We start from the raw sequence: 27525 nt of genomic DNA, 5'->3' as shown, positions 1-27525 counted from the left end.
CCGATATCTTAGAGACAGTGCCCTCGAACTACAGTCTTCTAAGAATCGTTAGGCCAAAACAACGTGGTGGAGGACTCGCACTCATATGCAAAAAGGAGCTAGAATGTACCCTCACTAATAAGGCCATCATAAACAGTGAATGTGGTACATTCTCTATAAAATTGACCTCATCTACGACCATTACTGGTCTCCTTATATATCGCCCTCCTGGCACTGCAACCCCTTTCTGCAATCAACTCATAGAAGCATCCACCCAGTTAGCTATAAGACATAATAATTTTATGATCTTAGGTGACCTTAATCTTCATTTTGAAGACAATAATGCTAAAGAGGCACAAGTGCTCAAGACAGCACTGAACTCGCTGGGAATAAAATTGCTATCCACCAACTCTACTCATCAACATGGTCACCTCCTTGACCCAATCTTTGCTACCTGGGAAGTAATTGAAATTCTCCCCCCGGCCCCTATAATCTGGTCCGACCATCATATAATTACTTTCAACATACCTACTAACATTACCAATAACGCTCCCAATAAATTACTTTCTCTAAAGCGCCGCAATTGGAAAAACTACACCCCTGAACGATTTATCAGCGCATTAGAGGAACACTCCCCCCTGCAAATCAGTCCTTACAAGATACATGGAATAACTATGAATTATGGCTAGGTAAGGCATTAGACAAAATCGCCCCGTGGACCTCGAAACCCCCTGTCAGAAGAACCAAATCAGAGCCATGGTACTCTGAGAAACTAAAAAGCGCAAAGACGCAATGCAAAGCGATAGAACGCAAATGGAGAAAAAGTTACACTCCCGAACTTAAGGAAATTTATAGATCGGAACTAAAAAAATACCAGAAAATGGTAAGAGAGGAAAAAAGCATCTTTTTTAAAACCAGAATTGAGGAGGCAGACAACCCTACGAAGGAACTGTTTCGTATCTATAAAGAACTAACAGATACCACAGGGTTAGATACGCAAGACACATATTCCAACGATATATGTGAACAAATAGCAGATTTCTTCGTCGAAAAAGTCGAGAAAATTCATGCTACCTTCCCCAAACCCTCTAAATTAGGAAAGGAGGCAATGACTAAAAACTCCCCTACTCAAAATTCCACACTTACCAAATTCACTACACCTGACAAAAATGACCTTATTAACATCATCAAGAGTATTCATTCAGGTTCCCCTAGCGATGTGTGCCCATTGGTAAAAAGTAAGGACATCATGGAAAACTTTCTTATTGATCATATAAGAAACATGATAACCCTATCCTTTCAAGAATGTCATGTACCGGAGGCTTGGAAAACAGCGCAAGTCATACCTCTAAAAAAGAAACCCAATATCCCTATCACTCAGTTCCAAAACCTCAGGCCCATCTCTCTCCTGCCGCAATGTGCCAAGATAATAGAAAAAATAGTTAATAAACAGCTTATGGCTTTTTTAGAAAAGGAAACTATACTTCACCCCTCCCAATCGGGTTTTAGACCTGGCTATTCCACAGAATCTGCTGTTCTGTATTTCACGGAGTGTATCCGTAGGATGGTGGACGAGGGAGAGACAGCAGCGCTGGTCATGCTAGACCTAAGCGTAGCTTTTGATACTGTGCTTCATTCCACGCTGCTGTCCCGGCTCTCAGACATAGGAGTGAAAGATCATGCATTAGCTTGGCTCGAGTCTTTTCTCACCAAAAGATCGTTTCAGCTGCACTGCCCACCCTTTAAATCATCTTCTCGTGACGTGAGCCATGGGGTTCCACAGGGCTCCAGTTTGAGCCCTACCTTATTCAACATCTATATGGAACCCCTGGCCCACGTTGTGGAGGATTTTGGGGTGGGCATTGTCAGTTATGCCGACGACACCCAACTAATGTTCAAACTCACCCCAGACAGCGAGAAATATGCCATCAATTTCTCTGGTTGCATGGCTGCTGTAGCCACTTGGATGGACAACAACTGCCTCCGCTTAAATGGAGACAAGACAGAGGTGTTGGTGGTAGGGAACAAAACATCAATATGGTCCCAGGCATGGTGGCCTACGGCCCTGGGTGAACTCCCCTGCCCTGTAGAAAAGGTAAAAAATTTAGGGGTTATGATTGACTCGGATCTTTCGGGAAAATCCCAAGTCAGCAAAATAACAGGCAAGTGCTTTGGCACGTTAAAAACCCTGCGGAAAATCATTGATCTCATCCCTATTGAAGCCAGAAAAACCATTGTACACGCTCTAATAACACCCCATTTAGATTACGGAAACTTTCTCCTTTTAGGCCTTAACCAGAAGCATTTACACCAGCTACAATGCATTCAAAATGCTGCCGCTCGCATGGTGCTGGGTCTTCCCGGAAGAACATCTTCTAAAGCTGCCCTGTCCAAATTGCACTGGCTCCCTGTTAGGGAAATAATCAGATTTAAAAGCCTTTGCTACGCCCATCGGATTGCCCACAATAAAGGACCTATCTACCTCAGAAATCTCTTAACCATCCATCGCCCAATCAGAGACCTAAGATCATCTGGTATGACACAATTCAAACTTCCCCGTATTTCCAGAGCAAAAATGGGAGGCAGATCCTTTCGCTACTTAGCAGTGAAACATTGGAATGCCCTCCCAGTGCACCTGCGAATGGAACCCTCGGAAACTCTATTCAGAGCTAAATTAAAAACTCACCTCTTCCCGCAATAAATTTATGTTATGATTCTTTTCCGACTCTTTCCCTCTGATAGTTTTTTGTTAGCAGTAAGCGCGGGGATACACAGTTTTGTGCAGCCATGCGCTTTATAAATGCCTTATTATTATTATTATTATTATTATTATTAACCCCTAGTGGACATTATCAATTTGTGGTAATGCCCTTTGGTCTGAAAAATGCACCTGCCACCTTCCAAAGGCTGGTGAATCAAGTTCTCACTGGGCTGGATGACTTCTTTGCAGCATATCTTGATGATATAGCTGTCTTTAGTTCCACCTGGGAGGATCACCTGGCCCACCTGAGGAAAGTGTTAGAAGCTCTGCAGAAAGCAGGTCTCACTATCAAGGCCACAAACTGCCAGATAGGGCAGACACAGGTTGTATACCTGGGCCACCTTGTAGGTGGAGGCCAGGTTCAGCCACTGGAGAGCAAGATACAATCGATCAGGGATTGGGCTCCTCCAACCACCCAGACTCAGGTTCGAGCTTTCTTGGCCTGACTGGTTACTACAGAAAGTTTGTCAGAAATTATGGATCAATTGTGACTCCACTTAATGAACTGTCAAGTAAAAAGATGCCAAAGAAAGTTCAGTGGACAGCAGGCTGTCAAAAAGCATTCGATGACCTAAAGCAGGCCATGTGCACAGCACCTATCCTCAAGAGTCCAGACTACTCCAAACCATTCATTGTCCAAACAGATGCTTCTGAGTTGGGTGTGGGAGCTGTTCTATCTCAACTGAATTTTGATGGTAACGACCAGCCCATTGCTTTTATAAGCAGAAGGCTGACCCCCAGAGAGGAAAATTGGTCAGCTATTGAGAGGGAGGCCTTTGCTGTGGTTTGGGCCCTGAAGAAACTGAGGCCATACTTGTTTGGCACTCATTTTAAGATTCAGACCGACAATAAGCCCCTCTTGTGGCTAAATCAGATGAAGGGTGAAAACCCCAAACTGCTTAGGTGGTCCATTTCCCTACAGGGGATGGATTTTACAGTGGAGCATAGACCTGGCACTGATCATGGCAATGCAGATGGGCTCTCCAGGTATTTCCACTTAGAGCAAGAAGACTCACCTGGTCAAGGTTAGTTTATTGTCCCAAAGTTTGGGGGGGGGTCATGTAGGAGAGTAGGGTCTGCAATCCTATGATCACCCAGATTTTTTGCTTTTGTTTCACTGGTTTACGACTTTCTCTGGCTGTGGGCCTGCTAATCAGACCCACAGCCTAGCTGTTCTCTCACTAAATTGACACGTGTACCTTAGGTGCATTATCCAATTGGTACTGGGCCACCTTATCAGACCCTGTAACTCAGGGCATAGGTGTACCCAGGGCCTACCAGGGGCTGAAGCATGTATTATGCCACCCCTGGCTGGCCATCTAAATCTGACACAACTGGCTGCACAACAGCTGGGGCAAGGTGGTGTAATCACCCTTTGCTGTAGATATAGTATACCTATTTCTAACCCTAAAATGGACACACAGATTCCTATCAGTCACTCCTATGGCAGGCCTTGACAATCCTGAAGGCAGAGTGCTTGGAATCGTGTGAGATGGTGCTCTGGCATGAGCTGAGCCCGTTTGCAGCTTGCGGAACCAAGTCCTAATAGCTGTTCCATGATAACGCATACCATATACTCTTAAGTGCATTATAATCCTCGCGGTTAAATGCGATCTTTGGTATCGCTTTATCAATACATGTCGAGTAAGGTGTCATACGAATTGGAATACTAACCCCTCGCCAATTCTGGCGACGGGGTTAGCATTCCACCCTTCTAGAGGGACACGACATGTAAGTAACTGTGAACCCCGGTTAAAGTTAACTCGAGCCTCAGCATCACAAAATGGATGCTGCCACCACAGACACAAGTCTGACCCCCTGCAGCTGGGAGTCCTTCCAGCGAGGGGAGCTTGGACAAAGGGTTTCCTGTCAGGGGCGGTGCTAGCACCATCCCAGACAGGGTTTTGTGTACCCTGGGTAGGCAGGGCTTTACAGGAAGGTGACTGCAAGTGGCACCCCGGTGCTCACTACGCATCTGCCAGCTAGAACCAGTTCCAGGGGCACACCAGCCCCTGAGCTGGGGAAAGTCCGGCATGGGAGAGGGGTGTAACCACCCCCCTTCCTGGTCCCACCCCTAGGGCAGGACCTAGTTGCGTAACCATTGGCTAGACGAGTTCGTCTATTGGATAAACGAAGCAGACCCCAATCTCCACTTCACGTCGCATATCAGTGATGAGAAGGTTGAATTTTTAGACATTGAAATTATAAATGATGATGGTTTTTTAAAAATGGATCTACATACGAAACCCACAGCAAGAAACACCTTGCTGCACTACAGTAGTTTCCACCCTAGATCACAAAAAGATTCAATTCCATTCTCTCAGTTTCTACGGGTTAGGCGCAACTGCACCAGCCTGGCAGACTTTGATAAACAGGCGATTGCGATGAGAAGTAAATTCATCGAGAGAGGCTACCCACACCGGTTAGTGAGACACGCTTATAAGCGTGCCCGCTATTATGATCGCAATTATTTGCTCCAACAAAAGCCAGCTAAAACCACTAACCAGGTGGTCTGTGTAACTAAACATTCCACCCTTGACACAAAAATTAAACAAGTCATAAATTCAAACTGGCACATTTTAAATAGCAATTGTACTCCAGAACTGAAACTAGCTAAACCACTATTTGCCTACAAAAGGAATAAAAATATCAAAGAACATATTGTTCGTTCACGTTTCCAACCTACATCGGACAAAAATCTTTTAACACAGAGGTCGATTGTATCAGGCAATCCGATAAAAGGAACTTTCCCCTGCTCCTCATGTTCCTCTTGTGCTAGTATCATAAGAGGAAAAGAATTCACACACAATGGCCACACAACAATGGCAAAAGAAATGTGGAACTGTAAATCTTCAAATCTGATCTACTTTATACAGTGCCCGTGTCTCCTCGGGTATATAGGAGAAACATCTCGAACTATACAAACACGGTTAAATGAACATCGTTCAGCGATAAGAACCCACAAACTCGCTGCCCCAATGGTGAAGCATTTCCTAGAAAAGGGACATCAGGCAGAGGACCTTAAATGGAGAGTCCTAGAAAAAATTCATACTGCAGACTCCAATGGGGGTTGTGCCATCAGAAAAAAGAGAGAGGTGTTCTGGATATTTGTCTTCAACACCTTTCGAGAAGGAATGAATAGCGAATTGCCATGGGAGCACGCTATTTGCTAGAGCATCTTTTGACTCTCCCTACCGCAGCAAAAACAGCTTCTCACTCTTTATGATTAAATTTAAATTACCTAATAATAGGCATTCAGCAATAAGAAAAGTCAATCCCAGTGTTCTCCCAAGATGTAGTTCACCCTGCTCCCTTTTTATCTAAAGTTTAAGCTCCTGATTAGGGGAATCTTTCCCTGCACCTCACTTCGTCGTACAGGTGTAATTAAGCAACAACTAGATCGAAGGAATATTAATGCTCGACTTTGCTAAAATAACAAAAGGCATGGAGCCTCGTTAAATTCACACGCATTATTTTTTGTTTAATGGAAGTACAGTTTTTACGAATTTCAGGAAAAATAACTTTCCTATAGAAATCTTTTTTACTCTAAAAATATTGAAAAAACCAGCACCAAATCTATAATAAGTCATTTTTGTGCACCTAATCTTGAAGCGCTATATATTTAGAATCTTTTTGCTTGGATTTGACATCAGCTAAATCTGACTCTAGTCCCAAGTTAAAATATAGCTCCACTCCCCAATTGCTTTCCACTCGGTTAAGCTGGTTAATCCTTGTGCTATACATCAGCACCTATGTATATCCAGTGATATCTTACGTGGGAGCCATTGCTGATTCTTTCTCTAGAGAATCTGGTCCTTTTTTTACTTCTTCCTATTTTTTGGTCCTTCTTTCATGTTCACACCAGTGACATTTTACGTGGGAGCCATTGTTGATTCTTGCTCTAGAGAATCTGGTCCTCTTTTCATTTCTTCTTAATTTTTGGTCCTTTTTTTATGTCAACACCAGGTCAGGTGTACTCAATCATCCAATCAAATAGGGTATATATACAGGAAGTAAAGGCACTTTAAAATGCCGTCTTTCGTGGAAGGAGCATAGAACCCCCGTGTCCCGCCGCCGGAATCTCTGAGCCCTGTTGATATCTATTGGGTAAGTGTTCGCTAAAATCCCTATGCGGTAATTTTACTCTGATCACTTGTTTAGTTAACTGATAATTTCCAAATTAAACAGTGGGTAACAGAATTCTCTCTCTCCTTCCCCCCCCTGTTTGTTCATTTTACAGACAGGGAGTTATTTTAAACCACTTTGAAATCCATCGCTCCTTGAGCACAAGTAAAAAGGTAACTATCAGTCCTTCTTCTTTAAGAGACAGTAAGTCTATGAAGTCGCCATGCATTGACTGTTCTCCAAAAATTGATGCCAGAATTCTTTCCATCCATTCTATAGGCAATCTCGCCATTTGTTATCTCCACATCAGGAGGACTATATCTTTTGGGATCCACAAAAATATTCATTATCGTGGCCATAAATTTTAACTCCGGCAGGCGGGTCTAACTGAAATCCCACTCCTCACTTAAGGTACCTTCATCCTCGAAAATGAAAATGTTTTCAAAAAACTACTAATGTATCCTCACTAACTGTTTAGTTAATATAAAATATCAAAAATAGAAAAGATTCAATAAACTAAAAGAACTCATAATTTCTTCTAGGAAATATAGAAATTCAAAAATCAACAATCAAGACAAACAAATTACATCGTGTGACTATGGAATATCTATCTGCAAACCTTAACTAAAATAGGTAAAACATTAGCTTGGTCCTTTCATTAAATATGGGCTGGTTAGAAAATCATAGACTACACTAAAACAACAATCAATGTTTATGAAATGTCTATGTTTTTTAGGGTCTAGAATATCTTCGTCACCTAACCAAAGAAAAGAAAGTCATTATACAGATAAACCAGATTGAGAACATCAAATAGCGTTAATATACTCCGTGTTTTTTAAGTAAGTGACCTTATCTATGATATGAATGTATTGTATACCATTGTTTAAGTCCCGCGTTGATAGCACGCTGCGAATTGCCACCATTTAGAATATTTCGTATTTTCCATCACTAATATCAATCATTTGATTCCTCGCATTTGCCATCCTATGTAAGAACCCTGCTTCCTCACCACCAAAACTTGGGAATAATCTATTTAGTATAAAGGTATCCACTCCTTCTCCCTTTTTTGGCCATTATCTCATATAAGAATATATGAGTTAAAAGGATTCACTCCATTTTTCTATTTTTCTTGATGATCATTAAGGCAAGGAAAAGAAATCCGTCAAAGTATTATTGTAATATTAATAAGTTTGGTCACAATAGAATGGAAAGTCTGAGACTATTAGCTTAACATTGGTTTGTTTTAATTTTCTCTGTGTAACATAATATAAATTGATGCATTATTGTACATAATATTTTTTGTTTTATGGAATTTTCCCATTTCAGATACTATCGTGGCTGCTCCAGAAGAAGGCGCTGGTTCGCCGAAACGCGCGTAGAGATTATTTTAGCCACACCTTTCTCTCTTAAAAATTGTGTTCATTTTATATAACCTTCATTTGTTGGATTATTTGTCCTTCTCTCTTAAAGTGTTGCTGTGTATTGTTGATTTATTATGTCGCATACAATTTGTGAATATGTATTATTATTTTAATGTGTTTTTTAAAAGAATTTATGAATAAAATTGAACTACCCCTTTTTTACAAACAACCTATGTTTTAGCTCAGTTCATTTCGACCACTTATTACGTTCTGTTGCCTAGATTGATACATATCAAATTATTTGCTTTTCCCTGGTCTAGGAACTTCATTTCCATGTACTCAGGGGGTCCTTGATAAATATTTACACAAAGGACCTAGTTGCGTACCCACCCCTTTCTTTAGGATAAAGGCAGGAGCGGGAACCCTTCCAAATCAGATCATCTTTGAATCAAGAAACTACTTTCTACGAAAGGAACTCTCGACTCTTCTCAAGATTTCTCGCTTGTGGCTAAGGAGTAGTCACCCTGCATCCGCAGGCACCATCTAAGAACACTGCGGTTTGCTGCACGTCCTTCCTCCGGAATCCGACCGACCAGCACGACGAGACCTGGCTTCCCTGGCACCTCTGACCTCTACCTACCTCTACAGCTACGCTGGGAACCGTAGGTGCGACGAGACCTTGAGGGACCGGCCTTCATCAGAACTGCACGACTTCTATCCAGCACGACCGCCGAGGGATCCTCTGGTGAGTGCTTTGGGGTCCGAGAAGCCCCGACCCTGAGCAGCTCCAGCACCGAAGACCAGCCCCCCAGCATCCACGAGATCTGCGTGGGGCCCTTCTGCTTTTTGGCTGCTCACCGCGTTGTCTGGCTACTAGCCCGCTGGCTTGTGGCCTTCCCGACGACGACCGACGACATCACCGCTGCTAGTCTGTTTGCTCCAGACTGGCCCTTGCTCCCTTCCAAAAGAGGAGCACCCCGGACCCTCCTGGTCCACTCCAGACGCCATTTTAGGTCCACCGCGTGCTTGAATTTGCCAAGACTTGTTGCCCCAATCCTGGGTCCAGCGACGTCGACAGCATCAACCATCGTGGGACAGCTCGCACCTTCATCCTGGTCACCGACAACGCCTCCTGGTCCGTGAGACTGCAGAGCCCAGCGTCGCCCACTCACCTGGTCGAGGTGACTCCATCCGGTGCCATCCTGGTGCCCATCTGATCACTGGCTAGTGATTCAGGACTTGGTCCCCTCTGCTTACAGGTGTCTTCCATCTTCGATCCAGGCTTGGATCCACCGAACAATCTTCACTGGTCGCCTGCCAGCAACTCCTTCTTTCAGGCTCCTGAACGAGGATTCCCGACGTCTTTTCAGACCTATGCAGCCGCAGCCCCTGGGCTAGGTAACTTCGGCATTTCGGTGCCCCAGAATAGCCTCACTATCCAAGGGTCCAGATCCACTTTCGTTTTCAGCCTACCTTATCGGGTTCGCCAGAGAACACTAACTTTGCTTTTACTAGCCTCCATAGACTTTGTCCCGCATCCCACGTGAGAGTGCACACTCTGCACCCGAGTCCCCTAGGTCTCCTACTAGTAATCTGAAGGTTCAGTAACGTAGTCCTAGCGATTCCAAAGCCTATTAGTCCAGTACTTACCTGCTAGTAATTTCGCATTCCACTTCCATAGTATATGGTTTTCGGTGCCCCTCGGGCATTTGTGTAAATTGTGCAACTTAAAGTATTTTCGTAAGAGTTTTGTTGTGTGCTTAGTACCCTGTCCTCATAAAGAGTACAGGGCTGTTGTGATCTAAATAAATACACTGTTTATTTTCATAACACTTGTGTGGTGTCCTTTCACTTGGTGTTCAAGGGGTAAATGTGATGGTATAACAGCTGGCTTAACACGCCCTCTAGAGTCTAGCCTAAAGACTGCTCTTGTCCATGCTACTAGGATAGCTGGTCTATCGGTTGACTTACAACCAATCATCAATAAGGGTTGTTTGGACTGATACATAGTGATCACTAGAATAGTGAGCACTGCATATCAGGCCAACTTCTCACAATGGTTCATACCAGAATTTTTTTTAAAGAGCAGACACACCTTTTTATCAATTGCTCGGTCTCGAATTCAGAGACGGTACAAAGTTGGGCATCATCCATTTTTATAATAACACCCCTCCTGGAGATAGAGCTTGCCTTTTCTCTGAGTTGGACATGGATTTGGATTCCCTCGCTCTCAGAGGAGGCCATAATTTGGGCATGAGTTGGGAGGGATTTTAACGCCCAGTTATTCCCGCCATCACTTAGAGACGTCTGCGGAGTTCAAGACACAGGTGGGTTACCACGGTCTCACTTTTTGCATGGCGCCTTTGGCATCAGCCTTAACTTTAGAAGTAAGCACAGTCTGGATTTTGCAAATGAATGTATCACAAGTATTCTCCCTTTTGTGAATAAGTTTGTGGGTAAGGAAGGCGGTTCCCTTACTGGTTTTATTCTTTCTTCGGCCAACTTAGAACCCTGTATTGTCAATTTTACCCCCCCCCCCCCTTAAGTCCTTTCAGTGATCACATGCTGCAAAGTCTATATATTAACATCTCTTCTTGGGAGTGTCTTTGTTGACTAGACAGGCGCATAGTACACATCTCTGTGGATGGCATGAAGGGCTCTCGATCAAGTGAGAAACCGTGAACTCTGAGGCCTTCCTGTCTGAGCTAATGATAATTGCCCTCTGTTAGACATTTGGTTGGACGATAAGGTGAACCCCGTCTCATAGTATTGCTGCCTTTTTATCCTCCTTGAGTCTATTCAACCTGAAAGAAAGGTCTCAGCGCTTTTGCGGAATAGTGAAGCAGCTCTTTTTAAGTGAGGCCCATGAGCCCCTATATCTGGGCTGTAGTGGGCTTCGTTCTTTGGAGGGGTCTATGTCGCAAGACGTGGGGAGGAAGAGACAAGTGGTTTTAAGCATATTTCTGGCATGGATCTAAGGGATCATTTCCAGCACAAATGTCTCCCATCTTATGACAAAGTGCTGGAGGCTATTAGAACAAGCCCCAGTCATAAACCCCCCGGCCCAGATGGGGTCCCTTTGGACCTCTTCAAGTGCCAGCTGGAACGCTGGGCCCCACTGGTTACAAAGGTTCTCCAGGTGGAGAGCCACTCCAGCACACCACCTACTTGGTCACAATCTATCATCGTCCCCAACTTTAAAAAGGGGGACCGAGGTGATGTGAGCTGCTGCCACCCGATTTCTCCCCTGGACTCCATGGTGAAGATCTTGGGTCGTCATCTTTTATAACATCTTGAGGACTGGGCTGAGGACTCCAGGACACTCTCTAACATTCAGTATGGGTGTGGAGGGGGCTTGGGATGGAGGACCAATGTCTTAACCTTTCTCTCTTGTTGGCCAAGTATACCATTGCTAAGCAGGGTCATTATATTTCTGGGTGTCATGGACCTGTCCAGCGCCTTCAATTGCATTTCTCATAGCAAACTTTGGAACATAATGGAAGTTCTTGGTGTGGACAGGTCCATAATCAACCCCATCAGTGAGATACATACGGACTCCAGCGCATCAGTGAGGTACACAGAGTCTCCAGCGTATCCGTGATGTTCGGGTTGGGAAGGGAATGCTTGGAGTCCTTCCGTGTTTGCAGGGGGGTAAAGCAAGGTCGTATTCTCGCACCTTTTCTCTTCACACTATACATTGACCATCTGGAGGGGGAATTGGATCAAACGTGTAGGGACTTTCCCCAGATTGGACAACGTCCTATTCCAACCCTGCTGTATGCAGATGACGCTGTCCTCATGGGGTGCACCCCCTAGTGTTGCAGCGCCTCCTAGATTGTTTCTCTGCCTTCATGGATGAGGTTGATCTTAACGTCAACATCAGTAAGACGTTTGTTATGTCCCGCAGTACTAAATGTGGGATCAAACCAAAATTCTTTCTGCATTCTAAACCCATCCAAACTGTGAGTAATTTCAGTAATCTGGGTCTGGTTTTTAATAATTCTAATTCTTGGCACCAGTAGTTGGAAACCAGAAAGACCGAGTTTGTGCGGAGTAATAATGCTTTCTTTCGATTTGTCGTTAAATTAGGACGGAGACCAGTACATCACATACTAGTGATGCATTTGGCGAATGCTAAATTGTGACTATCTATGGGAGCGGGGTCTGGGGCTTGAATAAGTAACAAGGCTACACATTAATGAAAATAGGGTTTCCTGCTGCTTGCACTCCCTCCCCCAATGTACTGCCACCTTTATGTGTCTCAATGAGTTGGGGTTAATCCCCTTCGAGGACAAAATATGAACCCGTCCCCTCATGTTGTGACAACAAGTTTGTACCAACGAGGCTCTAGTACGTTGCTCATTGATGATTGCCTGTCTATGCATGGGTTCTTGATATTCCTTGGCTTAGGGAGATTAGGAACTTGACTCTGGCCTTGTCCAGAGATGTTCGGAAATCCCTCATCCCTTTTCTCACTCAGCAAAAGGTCTTTGCGGCATTTGTGTTACACACAGTATGGGGCAGCAAAGTGGTACAAAGCCACGAACATGGCTCTGTTATATCCTATACTTATGTTATGTGCAGCTTTATTTGCTACTCAATGCCCAGCATCATCAGAATTCCCTCCTTTTGAGGTTCAGACTTAACCTGTACCATCGGCTTGTGGCATTCCCTCGATGCAACAACTGGCGTAGCCGTGATCCATGGCCCTGTGACTCGATCTCTCCACAAAGCAATTTACCTTATGTTGCAGATTTTACTCTAAACCTAGATAATGTACTGTTAAAGTTCTCTTGAGCAAACTCTCCTTAAGACATTGCATGCAGGCACTTTATTTCCTTCAACACTTAGCTTCTGACTAAATTATAACAGCGTTTTATTCCTATCTCAGACTGCTAACGAAGAATTGGAGGTCCGAGGGGAACAGTTGGAAAGTTACCCATGGGCCCCTCAGCGATCAATGATTCTTGACAAGATGAAGTTACAGTTCTGTGGTGACCCAGGATGCTTGTTCCATTCCAGGGAAGCCCAGTTCGGGATGGACTGTTCCCAAAAGGAACAGGGTCAAGACTGATTTGCATATGGCTGGGTACAAACTTGGGTAGTGTGGTGAGCAAAAGAATGATGGATTAACCCAGATCCTTGTGACTGGGGTGAATGTTTGCATTGTCCGGCATTCCGTCCATCAATTGTTTCTTTTGCATATGTCACCCTAAGTGGGAAGGGTATGCCCAGACGTAGGTCCCATGCTCACTACACCCCTGGTTTCCAGCTAGCCTGGCTGATAAAGGGTGATGCCCTGAAACCGGTCCCAGGATGCTTGTTTCCGGTCCAGGGAGGACCTGGCTTGGCAGTTTGGGCTGGACTGTTCCCACAAGGAACAGGGTCAAGACTGATTTGCATATAGCTGGGTCCAAACTGGGGTGGTGTGGTGAGCAAAAGAATGATGGATTAAACCCAGATCCTTGTGACTGGGGGTGAATGTGTGCATTGTCCAGCATTCTGCCCATCAATTGTTTCTTTTGCATATGTCGCCCTAAGTGGGAAGGGTATGCTCAGACGTGAGTCCTGTGCTCAGTACACCACTGGATTCAAGCTATCCTGGCTGATGAAGGGTGATGGCCTGAACCGGTCCCAGGATGCTTGTTTCCGGTCCAGGGAGGGCCTGGCTTGGCAGTTCAGGCTGGACTGTTCCCACAAGGAACAGGTTCAAGACTGATTTGCATATGGCTAGGTCCAAACTGGGGTGGTGTGGTGAGCAAAAGAATGATGGATTAAACCCAGATCCTTGTGACTGGGGGTGAATGTTTGCATTATCCAGCACTCCGCCCATCAATTGTTTCTTTTGCATATGTCACCCTAAGTGGGAAGGGTATGCCCAGACGTAGGTCCCGTGCTCACTACACCATGGGTTTCCAGCTAGCCTGGCTGATGAAGGGTGATGCCCTGAAACTGGTCCCAGGATGCTTGTTTCTGGTCCAGGGAGGACCTGGCTTGGCAGTTCGGGCTGGACTGTTCCCACAAGGAACAGGGTCAAGATTGATTTGCATATGGCTGGGTCCAAACTGGGGTGTTGTGGTGAGCAAATGAATGATGGATTTAACCCAGATCTTTGTGACTGGGGGTGAATGTTTGCTTAGTCCAGCATTCCGTCCATCAATTGTTTATTTTGTATAAAAGCTGAGGGAGGCACAGATGACAATGCCACATCAGATAAGAAACCAGGGGGTAGCAGACATTGGCCACCAAACCCCCTACAGAAGGGACAGATACCAAGCTGACCTCATATGACATGGTTGAACCTGAGTAGATTTTATACCCTAGATCTTATGAGTGATGCCATCTGTAAAGGGGGAGGAAAATTAGATTAGAACGCCCCTAGATAAGGATGTCAGGTGAGACTGAGGGCAGAACATCCCAGACCATCCTTGGAATGCAAAGTCACTCTGACACCAGATAGCGACTCAAATATGTGTACCTTTTCCTCCAAGTGTACGAAGGACCCCATGAAAGGGGTAAATTGTTCATGGGTGGCCTGCTAGGACAAACTCCTGGATGTAGTGGGCCCTTCCACTAAATTTTTAGAACCTGCAATAAAAGTTAAATTTTCAGGCATTCCTATGCTGGCTGACCAGTCTCTGGATGTGCCTAGCGGGCGGTATGCATGTTAGGCAACCCCGACATCACATCATCGGTGGAAAGACACAAATCTCTCCTTATAAAGAGCAATAATACTGGGGAATCTAGCAACCTACCTCGGAGGCAGGGTTCCTAGTCCAAAGCAACATCTTAAGAGACACCTTTGTCAAGGAAATAGGGACGTTTGTGGCAACTTTCTCAGCCCTTGACCAAGTGCAGACATCCATCAAGAGAATTCTTCCCAGGAAGGTTTGTGCCAGAGCCAGAAGAGGCATGGGTTGCTCTTATGGACGCCATTATAGCCAACGCTCCTTCAGAGGGCACAACAGGGGGAATAATGCATGGCAAGACTCTCGTCAAACAGGACACTTCATTGCTTCATGAGGTTTCACAAGAGGCAGGGGTGGAATAGAATCATTAAGTGAAGCCGATGTCTCAGGGGGATTTTCTGCTAAGGATTATCCATTTTCCCTTCTAAGATTAGGGGGGTGGGTATGGTAGTTCAGGAACAGATCGGAAGTGCTGACAAATGAACTGTGTGTCCTGGAAATGAGTCAAGGTTTCTATATAGAATTCTATGGGACCCCAATGCAGACTTTTTGTCCCTCCCCCTGAAGTTCTCGGGGCAATAAAAAAGTCTCATCGACAAAGAGGTGAAAGAGACAGAAACCAAAGGTGAAATTTACAGGTTGGTAATAACCCCAAGATGGTCTCAAGCAATATCTTCCTGATCAGGGAGAAACACAAGGGTTTCTATCCAATAACAAACCTCAAATAATCAATGAGTGGCTGGTTTACCGCCACTTCAAGATTGAGGGTCTCCATCTATTGACGGATGTGCTCCTCATTGGAGACTGGATGTCCATGCTCAACCCAAAAGACACCTACCTAGTGGTTCCTTTCTTCCACTCACTCAGATTTCTTCAGTTCTGTTGGAGGGACCAGGTTATGGTCGTTTTAAGTGATCAGATTATGAAAAACATGAAATCCAAGAAAGTCCAAGAGAGGTTGTGGGTAGGGATGTATGCCAATATACTCAAAGTAGCAATAAAGGTTGGCAAAAGATAGAATTATCAGGTAGGTGTATGCAAGAGGTGTCTAAAGATAAATCTAGAATTAATTTGCATGCAGTGGGTAAAACGTACAGTAGTAACAAAAAGAATGAAAGAATGATAGGAGAGGTAACACTAAAAATGAACAATGTGCATGTATTAATGACAATACTAAGATAAAGAATACCACTAGTTGTTATAGATGCTGTAGTACCAGCCATTTGCTGAGTGCAAAACAGTGCCTTTCCAATTATACAGTTTGCAACAGATGTAAGAAATGTGGTCATTTAGGGCCCATATGTAAAGATCAGATACAAGGGGTGAATTGTGTTGTTGTGGAAGAGGGGGTCAACTGGAAGGAACTCAACCATGAAATTGTGTGTGCTATAATGCTGTAGTATACGCCAAGGGTTAGGGAATTGCCTAAATGCTCTGTATTAATGGGTGGTAATGCATTTGTATCAGAAAAGAGCATAAATTGTAGGTTGGCCTCGTCAGGAAGAGCTTAGAATGCTGACGGATCCTAGCGCGCATCCACCTGTTTATGCTTTTGTGACCAGTGAAAGTGTGGATGAGAACTATGCAGACTAAAAAAATTAAATATGTATTCAAGGAAAATCTATGTAAATGTGGCATTGTCTTACAGAAAAAGGATGAAGGAGATGTTACAAAAGTTGTGCCTGAAGGATATTATCAAGCCAATTGGATGTTCTGATTGGTTATCAACTATTGTTATCTCTCTTACAAGTTCAGGACGAATTAAGGCTGCGTTTAGATTTAAGGAGTTTGAATGATGCCAAATGGATAGTTATCCATTGCCAAATTTGCAAGTTATTAGCATCTGTGTCTGGTTATAGAGAATTATCCTAGCAAGGTGGAAACCATGCCATGTTTAAAACTGTTTATGAGTGAAAAAAAAATACATAGTGCTAGTGGGTGTGAGTAATTACGGCTTGGGGGTAGTGTTAGCGCCAAGGGATGGTTCAGATGAACGGGTTATGGCATACGGTTGCGTGCCCTCAGGGCAGCAGAGAAAAACGATTCTGTCATCAAACGAGAAATGCTGGCATGTTGATCATTTTAGGAACTATTTGTGAGGTAAAAGTTCTTGATTAGAATTGATCACAAACCTCTTATACATCTTTGCCAGCTGGTGGAGGGAAAGTTATGTCACCAAAGTTGGTGAAATTGGTTTCCAAATCACAACTTTTTGGTTACTGTCCAGAATGTGTTCTGGGCTATTAAATGAGCATGCAAATGGGCTATCTAGGTTACCAGTAGACGAAAATGTGGACGAAGAATGTGATGTTGCTGCTCTTTGAGTATTTCAAAGAAGGTTTCTTTAAGCTCATGGTGGTGTATTGAAAAAATTAATTTGAGATTGATGATGAAGTTTTGACTAGCGGTGATAAGGTGATGTCACTAGCAGGTCTATGTAGAACCATGAATTTGGCCAATTAAGGGCACTGCAGTATGACTGTAAAAAAGAGAAAGATTTGTGAATGGTTTCGGTGGCCGAGAATGCATACTTGTATAGATGGTAAGGGAGTGTAGTGTGTTTAACAAAAGTGATAAAACAGCTAGTTCATTACCAGCTTCTATATATGTGGCTGAACTTCATGATGGACCCTTGAAGCTGTAGATATAAGACGACACTTTATGGTTTTACCAAAACAAGTAGTACTATACATTAGTACTTGTTAATTATTTTTCCAAGTGGCCACAAGCAGTGAGACCACTAACATTGTTAGTAATTTTTTACATATATTTTTAACCAGAGAAGGTATTCCTGAGGATGTGGTCACGGATAGTAGTGTGCAATTTGCCTCTGGGAAAATTAAGGAGCTTCTAGAGCAGGGGTCTTCAAACTGGGGGGCAGGCACCCCTAGGGAGGCCTCAAGCAATCCCAGGGGGGGGGGGGGGGGCACGAGGCTCTCACCAAAAAGAAGCATTATGTTGTAATTTAACAGCGATTAGATTAAGCATTAGCAGAAGACATCTTAGTTTTAGCTATTATCGTGACATTCAGTGGACTCCATTTTTGTATTCATGGCAGCCATTTTGTTTGCTACATGCTGCTGCGTGTCGATCATGTGCTTTGTCCTATCTTCCTGTTAACCGCGCTTGAAATCTGCCCAGCAACAAGTTATATTTAGCATCCCCCACTTTCGCGCATGCCCAGTAGGGTCTACATCTGTTAGTGATTAGTACCAGACAGGAATGTGTTTACCAGTTCCCAAAACCGTTAGCTCCTCCTGTCAGGATTCGACGTGTGCCTGCCTAAAGTACAACTAGAGACTACATCTCCCAGAATTCCTGCGGGTAGAAGTGAATGGGAGAGGCCATATAGTTTCGCGAGACGCCAGGTGCGGTGCACGTGATTTTGTCTTTGCTGGGATTTGTGGCGACGGACGTCTTGCTTCTCCCTGCTTCTCGTTTGGCGAGTAACTTTTGCCTTTTTGGATTGTAATCGCGCGGCTGCGGGATTACGTTTTGGGTGGAGAGCTTGCCAAACCAACTGAGTGTGAAGGCGGAACGTTGGTATATCGGTCAGAGAGGGAGACGCTGGTTTCATTCCTCCCGAGTCTGACTATTGAAGTCTTCGTTGTGTTCCGGTGCGAGAGATGAAGGATTGCCCCCTCTCGCGTCGGAGTGCTTTGTGCCGGTACGAGAGACGCTGGATTTGTCCCCTCTCGGCTGGTGTGTAGTCCTAAGGAAAAGAGGCACTTTGGGTTGTTGCGAGAGATGCAGGATTGCCTCCTCTCCTGACCAGAGTTCCTCTCATGCACCCTGAGATTTGTCATCTGGGTTTAGGGTCCGGTGTGGGAGACGCAGGATTGCCCCCTCCCGCGGCCGGAACAGTGATTCCAGCATCTGCATCTGGTAAGAGAGTCTCGTTCCTATTGATTTCACTTGTCCAGTTCTGCAATCCCCGTTAGTGACATTGGAACTATATATATATCCATTTAGTACTAAGACTGTGTGGCCTATTGTGGTTTCATTGGAACGCTCGAACTGGTTTTTGCACTTGAACTGTTTTTCTTGTTTACTTCCTTTTTTTCCTTTTTCACCTTATTGCTTAGTATCCGGAACTCTACCCCGATTACTAGATTTCCTCTAAAACACAAGGGGCGAGAACGTATGGTATGTATGTGTGGTAGTCAGGGGTTATCTATAGGAAAGTGTAAGGAAGGTTCAGTATAACGAAGGGCTCTTGTTCTTTCAGGAATCCGGTTCAATATTATGAGAGAAGTCATCTCATCCTATCATTTTGAAAGGAAGGGAGCTAACGTCTGAGAATCATCAGGTAGGCTTTTGTCTGATAGAGATATAGACAGGAGAAGTAGGGAGGGACGATATTAATGTATGGTCTTTTGTTTCTATAGGTATCCCTTCTACTGCAGTTCCCGCCCCGGCGCTTTTCCCTCACCTGCTTACTACCGTACTCTGTAAGCAGTTGCAGTCAGAGTGCGGGGAAAGGTGGATGTGGACCCCTATTAGCATCATCCTGATTCCGAGGAGCCGTTGGACCGTGACACCTCCCACTGATCGATTGTGCCTTTCTATATTACCTTTTATGTACATAAAACTTGCTTCTGTGTTTGTACCGCTGTCAGAGGGTCGTCCAATTCCCAGTCCCTCAGGGTTGTGCGATGCTCAATGGGGGTCCACCTCTGAATCGACCCAAGTCTGGTTTGCAATCAAGCACAGACATTTGGGCGCGATTGAGCGGGGGGAAAGGAAAGGGAAGGAACTGCGGGGAGGGAGACCTGTAAGGGCGACAAGAACACACAATAAACAATCCAGACTTTAAACACTCTGTCTTTCCCTCTATATTTCTCTCTCTCCCCTATGTATATTCCTCATACCTGTAAAGAAAAATAACTGCTCCTTAACTCCTTTTTTTTGTTTGAAGAGAGATGAGAGAGAGTCCGTTTTGATTCTGGCTTGCTCTCTTTTCCCCTTCTAACACAAAGTTTATGCAAAAAGGAATAACTGTTTCGCTTTCCTTGAATTCAGCAAAGCAACCAAAGCCTCAGTAATTACCTCAGTAATTACTCCAGTATTAAGGATGCTATATGTTTCAAATGCAACCAAAATCACAGTACACAATCCAGTGCCACCTGAGTATGACGCATGTATTAAGTTCCAACTCTCTGAGCATTTATTCTGCTCCTTAAGTATTCCAAAAGTATGTATAGTTTCCACAAAGTAAACAAGGGTGTTGCTTAATGGCCTGTTAAGCACACACACGTACTCTATTAACAATGTTTCGGGGTCTTGAAATAAACGCACAAACGTTCCTATGATGTAATGTGTGGGCGTCACTACCTCCCTGCATGAAACCAGCTGAGGGTTTCTCCAAGAAGGAGATTACGCTGCCCAAGCGCCACGAAGTGTGCGCCGTCTCCTCTGCACGAGAACGCTGAGAAATGCGCCTCATCCAACAGAGGAGACCCGGTATTTCCCCACGATACCTGTATCCTTCAAGGTGCGGTGGAAAGACGAACTCCGTCCTTCTCCGGCCGCCAAAGATCCAGGAACACCTAGAACCAACAGAGCTGCTCACACGCCACCAAAGGAATTATCGGCAGCGTTCTCGCTTTCTCTGCCGTCTTTGTAACCCCTTTCCGTCGGGTCTTGAGGATGCGCGTTACACGCCACCGCCGAGAACAATGGGAAATATAGTCTTTCCCGTGTTTCTCCTTCCGTTTTCTCAGATAGCGTGATCACCGGAGCGGTTCCAGACAACCGCCTTCTTTTGAGCCCCTGTGTGGGTATAAATGGACCATGCTCTCTTAGTTCGGGGTGCTACTTCTTGCAATAGCGAAGGGTACTGTCTGAACCGTAACACCACCTCATGAGGTGTAATAAATGTTATATTTTCTATTCCAGTTTCTGTGCCAACTTCTTCCTATTAGTCTGAGGACTTTGTGCAGAGAAGGGCAAACCCCTTGCACTAGTGAGCCTTGCTGAGGCCCGCTACTACAAATTGGCGCCCGACACGTGGGGCTCATCGACAACTCGGATGCCCGAAGGAGTGGTCGAGACGAAGGATTGAATCTCACTTTGGACGCGATCGCTGCCAGAGAAGACCCGAGTCTTGGCACCCACTGCCTTTTTCCCTTCTTTCCAATCTGACAATCCAGGTGGCGCCGGTCCTCGACTGAGATCTTTTCTGTTGATTCGCCGTGCGGTGAACGTTTGATCGAATTTAGAACTTGGCAGTTGGAATCTGGGCGCCCTGTGAGTGGTAAGAGCCGTTTTTCGGCACATACTATGGGTTTTGGATGCCCTTGTTTGGTAAGGTAGTTTTAGGAACACTTACTGTGGCATATTTGTTCGGAAAGACTAGTCAGATTTGTATCCTTTGTATTTGATATATGAGTTGCAATTCATATAGGCAAGTAATGTGGAGACTTTTCTCCAATTTTTGATTTGGATTTGTACGGCACATCGTACTAGAAGTACCTTAAGTGCTACTTCGTTTATAATACTGCATATTTTGCAGTATTTTTGGCATGCCTGTATTTTTGCTCACTTCGCAGGATGTGTTGCTTTTGTAGTGGTACCAGTTTGAGACTTGAGGAATCGCAACCGGCTCCCCCAGAGGGGACACCTAATAGAGACTTGTATGTTAAACACAGTCTTTCTTCCATAATGTACAGCACATTGTGGTATAAATACACTCACAAGGATCCTGAGTTACGTTGGCCTATGCATGGGTCATTTGATATACGAAAGATTGAGTATGTTGAACAATGTATGTTTGAGCGGAAGTCTAGACGTGATATGTTTGACTGTGTGCGTATGTGGGAGAAAGAAGTGCATGAACGAGCTAAACGTGAGCAAGCATTGATTGAAAAAGAGCAACGGAAGAATGTATATGAGAAAGCATTGGAGTTGAAAAAGAAAGAGGTGAAAGAATTGAAAGAGAGAGAAGCGAAAGAACACAGATTGCAGGTATCTGACCAATATGCTGTTCGACAACCTCTCTATCCTGTCCTTAATAAACCGCAAGATGATTTTTTGTTACTAGATCGTCCTCCACCTCCGTATGCCGTTCAGTCTGCCCCGCCTGATGACGATGAGGATTCCAATTCAGAACAGCGAAAGGCACGAGACACCCGTTCTATGCTGTCCGTTGAGCGTTCGTCCGAACTCAGACAGGACCACTCGTAAAGTGCGTCTCAGTTCTGCTCCTGCTTCCGACCTTTTAGATAGCATAAAAGGGTGTCAGGAAAGGGACCAGTTATATTTTACTGAGACGTTTGCTTCGGAAATTATGGAATTCTTTCGGAAATATTCTACAGACTTAGAACCTGCTGATGTAGCAGATGATTATAAGCAAATGCGTGATGGTCTTTTTGTTCTCTCCCAGGTGACTGATGCGATCAGGCGTTTGGTTAAATTACGAACTGAGGCGACTCGCTTGAAGGAGGAGAAAAAGACTGCAGATGCAGCTGCACGACATCTCAGACCGGAGGTTGCAAGCTTCTATCTTCGGAAAAGATAAGACAATGATAGATACGTGCGAAACCTATGCGGGTAACCGAGCCATTGTATGTTCCTCCTAAAGGAGCGGGTACAAGTGATGAAAAAAGTTCTATTGATGCTAAAGGTTACTTTATCTATAATTGGGTGTATACTCCATGGAATAGGGCAGATGTGATGGAACTTAAAGCAGCATTACCTGACCCGCGGAAAAATCCAGCCGCATTCTATGAGGAAGTTGAGGGAGCCATCAGCTCTTGCACTATGACTCTGTGTGATATTGATTAATTTTTCGGATTGATATTGCCGCCGGATATGTGGAGGAGCGTTCGTAAAGTTAATGATCGTGCAACTTTTGGTGCGGAATGGAGGGATTTAGAGCAAATGGATGAGGAAAGGGAACCTACTAAAAAGCCATGTCAGTTGATATTAGATCTTCCCGCAGCCATATTAGTTAAGCTAAAAATGATTATTATTCCCCCTAAAAAGATAGATTGGACTGTCCTAGCGTCATGTAAGCAAAAGGTAGATGAATAAGTTTCTGATTTCTTTACACGCTTTGAGGAAGCATTTCATGATTTCAGCGGTCAGTCCTTGACAGATGATACGGGCAGACACCTCTTTGTTGATAAATATGTACGAATTTGTTACCAGGGATAGCTAGCCATTTAAAAGCCAGTGAAAGCTCCTGGACTACATCTTCTCCAGCATCTGTTTTAACTATGGCTCAATATTATGATAGTCAGGAATTAGAAGCGAAAGGTAGTGAGGACAAGAAATCTAAGGGATTAAAAACGAAGGTTATGTTGGCTCAAGCTTATGGTCCGCCTTCTAGAGGTTATGATAGAGGCTGACGTGGATCTTTTAGTTCTTCTTACACTCGTTCGAATTTGTCTATCAACCAATGTGCGCATTGTAAGAAATTTGGGTATTGGGCGGCCGATTGTCCAGTATTGCGTTCCCAACAGAATCTACGAGGTCGGGGACAAATGAGAAATCGCTCTGGATATTCAGGGCCTAGGGGAAATACGAACCATCGAGCTCAATTTGATACTAATGTACGAGCGCAGGATGGGTTTAACACTTTTGATAGACGAAAACCAATACCAGATGTCTGATTATGTACAGCCTGATTTTCACGATTCTGCTTATGCATAGCATTGCCAAGGATGGGGTAAGGAATCAGTTGAAGTTCCGGTAGATCAGACGGGTCCCTATGTTACAGCACATGTTTTGGGTTCTACTGATCAGTTTCTGATTGATACAGGGGCTACTCATAGCGCCTTGTCTAAACAATTGGGCTCCCCTGTCTGGCGTAACTATTACTTCGATAGTTTTCAATGGAACACCTTCCCGTAGCCCATTATCACAACCACTTGCATTCCATGTTGATAAATTTAGTGCTCCATGTCCGTTTTTGCTTTCCCCAAACACACCAGATAATATTGTGGGTCTCGATATGCTCAAGTATTTCCGAGCTACAATACGATGTTCTCCTGAAGGAGTGCGTGTTATTTTGAACGATAATCATCCTGGGATTGAAAGAGCCTGCCTTGTTAAAGAGGATATTGCATTGGCTTCACTCCCTAAAACCTTGTGTGCTGCCTCAGATACTGACGTGGGTCCAATGGTTATCCAACCGGTACATATTAGTGTCATGGAGGGAGCGGTGTTGCCATGTTTGCCTCAATACAGAATTTCACAGGAGGGTGAAGAAGCACTCATACGAATTGTACATGATCTCATTCAAGTTGGAATTGTTGAGGAAGTTCCATTTAATGTATGTAACAGCCCGATTCTTTCGTTTCTGAAAAAAGATACTGACAATAGGGTCTATAGGTTTATCATAGATCTGAGAGAGGTAAACAAGATTGTAGTACCACAGTACCCTGTGGTTTCTGACATTACGACACTTCTTACTTTGGTTCCCCCGACTGCAACCACGTTCTCTGTTATAGACTTGAAGAACGCTTTCTTTTCGATCCCTATTCATCCTGATAGCCGATATTTGTTCGGTTTCACTTTGAATAATTAATCGTATAGACAGTCAAGCATTGAAAAGACAACTTGATTATTTTGTTTTGCCTGAAGGTGTGGCTCTCATACATTATGTCGATGACATCTTGTTGGCAGCCGATACCCCTGAACAATGTGAAGAATGTACTTTGTCCTTGCTTTTTTTTTCTTGCTTCACATCATCATAAAGTATCACAAAAGAAATTGCAATATTGTAGACTAAAGGTAACCTATTTAGGTCACCTTTTTCTAAGGAGGGACGTGCACTCACATCAGATCGCATACAAGCAATTTTAGACATACCAGTACCTTCTACACAGAAAGAGGTGCGTGCATTCCTTGGTCTTACTTCTTTTTGCAGGCAATGGATATTGGGGTTTTCTTACATTGTTAAACCTTTGCTAGCACTTTTGACAAAAGATACTCCAATACCCCTTCCATGGACAGATGAATGTGAGACTGCTTTTCGGCAGTTACGACAAGCCCTTTGTTCAGCACCAGTGTTCGGTACTCCAGATTACACAAAGCCTTTTACACTTTACGTAAATGAGAAAGATGGATGTGCATTGTCAGTTTTAGTCCAGACACATGGCGTAAGCAACGTCCCTGTGCATATTTTTCAGCAGTCCTTGATCCTGTTGCCCGGGTGTTTTCGTTCAGTTGCGGCAACAGCTGTGTCAATATGTCAGAGTGAAGGTGTTAGACCTCGAACCAGGGCTATCTGGACTGTGTGCTATCCCATAATGCTTTGCGCTATCACCTGATGTCAGGGGAGGTTCTTATATCGCCTAGAGACGTAATGGCGGCGCTTGGCTTTCTTGCTCAGTCCTGGAGTGTTCCTGCGCCGTCATCCTAGTGATTCCAGCGTCTTTGCTACGACCGCTACGACTTACTACCTCTGCATTTGAACCTTGAAACCCCCCTGCTCTGGCTTATGTACTTTGATACCGCAGATGTGATCTGCACATTATTCAGTTTTTGCCGAGCCGCGCCTTTCCCGGCACACCTCCCCTGCAACGTTCTAAGCGGCCGTGCTGTAACGGCTGCTATTTTGGATTCCTGACACTCGCCGAGCCGTTGCTTCCTTGCACATCTTCCTGGACCTCCCAAGCAGCAGTGACGTAACTGCTGTTACCCGAGAACCCTGGCACTCTCATCTTGAAACTTCTGTGTCGTTACTATTCCAAGAGCGGCTCACCTGGATTCCCGCTTTTTGTTTACTCACAGAGTGCATTTCCCTTCAACGCTAAGAAACACGTTCGGACATCTTCGTGAACTTTCAAGCTTGGCGTCCCCGTGGAGCAAATGGTTAAACGCTTCCTTCTTTTTTTGTGATTGTGAAAACTTTATTCAAACAAGGTTTTGGGACAAAATACTGGTTACTGGAAACAACAGAAATACACTTTTGTTTCTTAGCGTGTTCACTTCCAAGACAGACTTAGGACTTCCTCTGTTTATTCACAGAACCAGATACTTGCTACTCCATTGGAACATTGTATCCGAGTGCTTAAGGACTCTCGGAGCGTTTTAGTTCTTTCAACTCTTTTGTTCACAAGAGACCAAGTCCTCAGGTTTCTATCCCTCTACTGGATGTTCGCTGGTGAGTATGGTGTAGCACACAGTGGGGAGGTAATATTAACTACGCTCGTTAACTACTATTTGTATACTCATCTAAATAATTCTTGTTTTGTGTTCCCCTCCTCTGCAGTGATTACAACACATTCCAGTAAGAGCCTATCCACCATTCCCGGCTTAGGGTTTTTGGCGGATAATTCCCTGACTTGGTCTCCTCATTTTCCGAAGGGGTTCTTTCCTCACTGTTGTGTTTTCCATAACACAGCGAGGTAAACACCTTTTGGGAAACGTAGAGGCATAGCTTCGCTTCTGGGGTATAGGGGATTCCTGCCTGGACACACTTTGCGCCCGTGAGAAGGGATAGTTTTGTCACATAAGCTGTTGGTGCTGTTACCCCATGCGGTTGATGCCCTTTTAAATCAAACAAAGGCGCAGCATTTAACTAGTGCTCGTCTGACAGGATATGAATTGACATTGCTAGCTCCTCACATTAGCTTTTTGTTGTTACTACTCCAGTCCCAAGGGACCACCACTACTTCACCCTTCCGTATCATGAGCAGAAGCATTGCCAGTCTTATCTTAATAACACTTTTGTTCAGATGTTTCATCATACTCATAATGCCACAAACACTACCAACTGTTGGGTATGTGGAATGATACCTGCGCATCACAAGAAAGGAGGAACACCTTTTATTTCTCTTCTTTTCTCACATAATGGTTCTTGCCGAGCCTGGTATACGCTTTTGTTTGCATTACGAAGGCGTACAGTGGGCGGACTTCTTTTTCGCCTAAATAGAGTGTGTTACCAAGACAAAGATGGGTATCCTCAAGCTAATGGAACTATATGGGAATGGGAGGAATACCGACCGGACAATATTTCCACGCCATATGTCTTCACCAACACAAGAGACGCTGCCGAAAATGAACAATTTGTGATTACTGCTACCAAGACTAAAGCAGATTTATGTGTACAAAGTATTGGACGAATTCCAGTAGGAGTAAGTGATTGTATTACGATTTTAGATATTGAGAGTGTAAATGATAGTTCTTTTTTAGCTTCACACAGCACATATTTTGTGTGTGGCAATTATGGATATTATCGACTACCAGTTGGATGTTCGGGTATATGTTATGTATCTTTTCTATTACCTCCTGTTTTTCTGGCACCTGCATCATATCATCAAGATTTTAAACTGTTTAATGATATTACTAACAAGCACTGGCGTTGCCAATAGGTCTCGCAGTAGGAAAGTTGAAGCTATTACAATTGCAAATAACAATGCCTTTTATTTTTGTTTTCATTTTAAAAACATAAAGGGCTTTGTCATTTACAAAACCAATAGCTCCAACTTTCCTACTGCGAGACCTATTGTGCACTGCACAGTGTGGGTGAAAGTGGCACTGTGTGTGTGTGAGTGGCTTTGAGTGAGTTGCGTTGCGTGGGTGAGTGGCGTTGCATGTGTGAGTGGCGTTGCGTGTGTGAGTTGCGTTGCGTGGGTGAGTTGCGTTGCGTGGGTGAGTG

At 44.3% G+C, this 27525-nt stretch overlaps 1 long non-coding RNA gene across 1 annotated transcript; it reads left to right on the top strand.

Annotated features, from left to right (window-relative positions):
- Positions 1-6979: 6979 nt before the first annotated feature.
- Positions 6980-7491, top strand: LOC147718328 (uncharacterized). The gene is made up of 3 exons (XR_015309969.1): positions 6980-7038; positions 7145-7276; positions 7408-7491. It is a non-coding gene; the product is annotated as an uncharacterized LOC147718328 (long non-coding RNA).
- Positions 7492-27525: the final 20034 nt, after the last annotated feature.

Source organism: Lissotriton vulgaris, chromosome 4_1 (genome assembly GCF_964263255.1).
Source record: "Lissotriton vulgaris chromosome 4_1, aLisVul1.2, whole genome shotgun sequence".
Classification (NCBI taxonomy): Eukaryota; Metazoa; Chordata; class Amphibia; order Caudata; family Salamandridae; genus Lissotriton; species Lissotriton vulgaris.
This window is presented reverse-complemented; position numbering and strand designations above follow the sequence as displayed.